Source organism: Rattus norvegicus, chromosome 15 (genome assembly GCF_036323735.1).
Source record: "Rattus norvegicus strain BN/NHsdMcwi chromosome 15, GRCr8, whole genome shotgun sequence".
Classification (NCBI taxonomy): domain Eukaryota; kingdom Metazoa; phylum Chordata; class Mammalia; order Rodentia; family Muridae; genus Rattus; species Rattus norvegicus.
In genome coordinates, this window is record NC_086033.1 from 93,030,013 (window position 1) to 93,034,224 (window position 4,212).

Genomic DNA, 4,212 nt, shown 5'->3' on the forward strand with positions numbered 1-4,212 from the left:
GCTATTATTGGTCTTTTTATATAAATATAAATATATATATATACAGATATATAATTTGAATTTTTGGAAACTTTAACTGTGCTGTCAACTTTGGAAAAAAGTATCCCCGTTTACTGTGTTGAGTTGGCACTGTACAGAAATTAACAGCCATATTGGTCTAGAAATGTTGAACTTAAGTTTTTTTCCATTTGTACAGGGGTAACGCACTGTATTAAATATGTAAGGTCTTATCTACGTGGGTTTGATTACAAAAACTAATAAAGTATTCTCTAAATTAAAAAAAAAAAGAAAAATAATGCCAACCAAAAAAAAAAAAAAAAAAAAAAAAAAAACGAAAAGTTATGCCCCGTTGGAAAACTTGAACCGAGAGAGGGTCATAGGTATGGCGGCCTTTAGGATGGGAAAGTTGACAACCATGCCTGCAGGTCTTTATATGCAGATATATCAGATATATAAATGTGCATCTAGCCAAAGAAGAGGAACCCAAAAAGCAGCTAGTGAGACCAGAACAGCTCCCCATATATACCGCGCCACCTCTCCATTCTAAATATGTTGAAGAACAGCCTGGTTATTTACAAAGGGGATTTACTTCCATCCATTACTACAACTGCTTATTAAACTGGTTGGTGCAAGGGCGTTTATCTCTTTATGAAAAATGGGGTCATGGATACAGTACAATTTGGAAAAGATGCATGCGTCTATGTGAAGAATCCTCCTCAAGATTTTCTTCCCCAAATGGGAGTGACTGGCAGGTTTGGTTTCAGAGAGAAAAGGTTCCAGGTTTAAGAAGATTGCTTATCGGGCTGGAGAGATGGCTCAGCGGTTAAGAGCATCCAACTACTCTTCCAGAGGTCCTGAGTTCAATTCCCAGGAACCACATGGTGGCTCACAACCATCTGTAATGGGATCTGATGCCCTCTTCTGGTGTGTCTGAAGACAGCTACAGTGTACTTATGTATAATAAATGAATAAATCTTTAAAAAAAAAAAAAAGAAGATTGCTTATCCACTGGGACTGGCCACATTGAGAGCAACTGTTTGCTACCCTGCTCAGTCAGTAACAACTGCAAAGATAACTGGGGAAAAGGGCATATGCTACAAGCCAGCAAGTTTTTCAAGCCATTAAGTCGATGTGGACACAAAGCAGTGAAAGAGAGTTACTCCCTGAACCAAAGGAAGAAACCAAGGAAGGAAGGGCCTGATGGAATCCATGCCAAAACGCCTGACCTGAAGCATTCGGTGTCTTTGCCAAAAGAACTTGCCTCTGCAACAAAGAACCCACCTCAGAACCCACCTCAGGTACTACACAGTGTATACCTGACCCCAAGCTCATGGACCGTGGGCAGTCTCATCTAAATGATAAAGATGTGTACAGCACCAGAAGCTGAACTTGAAGCTACATAGAGAACTGCAAGATGCACCACGTTGCAAACAATGGTGGAAAGAAAAATCACATAATGAACGGGTAACTGACAGACTGTGACTTGAAATTTTTCCATGCCATTTTCAGATAAACAGTTTGGTAAACATGAGGCAAGTGGTAAAAATGTAAATTAACGAATACGACACAAATAATATTAAGTGATCAGTGAGGGAACTGAAGTAGTAGAAATACTAGGAGTACATTTTATGACTTGTAATAGAATTTACTAGAAAGCAAAATGAAGTGAAGATATAAATGTCAGTAAGACTGAATTCTAAAAACATGCATATATAAATGTATGTATATATGTATGTATGTATGTATGTATGTATGTATCTGCTTCAGTTTTCCCAATTATTGCCAGTTAACTTAGAATGGGGGTGAAAGGTAAAAGTTTTAAGGTTGCCCCCACTACACAAAGTTTAGAGCAGAAGAAAGAAACAGGTTAGGCCCCAGAACTGTATGTTCCAGGAAGCCTCTCCTAGGGCTATAGAAAAGGTAATTACATCGGCCGGTTCAACAGCTTTCTCCCAGGAACTACCTGACCATGAAGTCAGATTAAAATCTTAGAGAACAATCTTGAGAAGCAAGAAGCTTCTCTCAGGAACTAACAGACCATAAAGTTAAACAATCTTGAGAAACAGGAAGCTTCTCCTTGTGATTTTTCACTGGTATTCTCCACACTTTCCAATAACGCCATCCCTGCCCCCTTGGGTTGTGGTTTCTTCCTTTAAATACCTCTTTTCCCAGCCTCTCTGGGTCGAACTCCACTGTCCCTGTGTGGGATACGAGTCTTGACCCCAATGCACTGGTTCCTATCGATAAACCCCACGTGATTACAAAAAAAAAAAAAAAAAAGAAATCTATGGTACTTACTGTTTACAGAAATCTTCTTCATTGTATTCAGCTTTTAATGCTGTGATTTTTCTTCAATATCATGATCATTGTAAACATGGAATATCACATAGCAAAAATCTTTGCTTTCCTAATATAAATAAAAATAAATCACCAATATTATAAATGAATTGATTATATTAACTAGTCCAAATAGAATGCTCCATTGTGTCCTAGTATACTTTCAGTATTTTGTGTATCTGTTATAGTGGGAAATTTAAAAATACTTGGTGAATGCATGAATACATTTTTAAAAGAAGTATAAGCTAATTTATTGGGAGCCAAAGAAACCTGGAATGGATATATATATATATATATATATATATATATATATATATATATATATATTAGTTAAGACATGTGAGAATCTATACCTGAGCACTTCATTGATTGGATTTGAGCCACGTTCAATACAGCAGACAATAAAGGTACAGTCATGTCCAGTACCAATATCTTAGACCTGTGATCAGTTGGTAAAGCCTTTCTCTGTTCAAAGTATACATTTTATGAATTTTTGGCACATGTCTGCATATTAACAACCACAGTTGTCTGCCCCACATTGTTTCCACCCAAAGACTGCTTGCCAACATGGACCTCTTATAGTGGTAGCTAATTCATGTCCCTCGTGTACCATAGTAAACATTCTGAGGCCCCAGTGCAATAGTTGGTACCACTCCATCAGAGTACATGCTACCACCCATCCCAAGATTTTTTTCTACGTATTTGTGTATCTATTTTTTCTTCATTACATTGGCACCCTTGTCAAGTATGCAGAGCCAAGTCATAAGCTGAAGTACTAATTTGTTCATCTGATAAAACAATATTCTTGGAGGGATATCAATTGGTACATGTGAAACTACCTATAAGCTACAGGTTAAAATCACCAAATATTAATGAAGTTTCCTGCAAAAAATGTCTAAAATATGAAGGAAATTATTGTATCTCTTGCACTTGGAAAGCTTAAACCAGTATTTCATCAAATACTGTTATTTCAACATAATACATTTCATATAATACATTTTTATTTATAATTTATAATCTAATATTACATTATATTTAATAGTTTCATCAAAAACTATTATTTTTCTCTGGTCAAATGAGTATGAGTAAAAGTTTAACAAAACAAAAATTTTTGCAAACGAGAATAGTAGTTTCCTCCTGAAGTCTAGAACCTCCCTAACCATAGATTTTGACTCTATTACAATAAAAGGCAGATATTTTACTGTATGGAACTGAGCTCAAATGTAATCGAGAAAGTGCTCAGTTCATCCAGTTACCTGTGTTGTTACTATTTAATCTGTAAATGTCACTATCGTTACCTCAGATCAAACTACACAGCATGGGATGAGGCAAGACCATTTTCTTATCTGTTGTAACTGTTACTAGGCGTAGGCCTGTAAGCTTCTAGCCTCCATATGATCTAATCTAAAATGACTAGTTCAAGCTCTATTCTCTCAGCTTCTGTCTCAATTGCTGGACTGGATTTACACTAACTTTGGCAATATATCCTAATCTTTTGGCTCCTCATTCTCTGGGTCATTATGATTTCACCAGTATCTATCTTATTCTCTCTGCAGCCTGTTTTTGTAAAACTATCATACTCATATACCAGACCACCCTCTTTTTCTCTCACTTTCCTTGTTCTCTTGTGAATTGGGTGTAGCATATCTCTTATGACTTTTCTGCCAAATCTTCCTTCGATTCATTACTTTATCTGCCCGTCAATTAGATATCACTTTCACACTTGGCTTCCCCTTATGAAAACTGGCCTTATATTCAATATTAGGGAATAAAATGTGTACTAATGGTGGGAATGTGTTCTGTATTCTAGCCAGACCATACATAATCTACGGTGTGTCTGCATTCTGCTCAGATTATACATTTGACTCTGATTCT

The 4,212-nt window shown here is 36.4% G+C and overlaps 1 pseudogene; it reads left to right on the forward strand.

Annotated features, from left to right (window-relative positions):
• The first annotated feature begins 382 nt into the window (after window positions 1-382).
• On the forward strand, window positions 383-1,387 carry Apool-ps2 (apolipoprotein O-like, pseudogene 2; annotated as a pseudogene).
• Window positions 1,388-4,212: the final 2,825 nt, after the last annotated feature.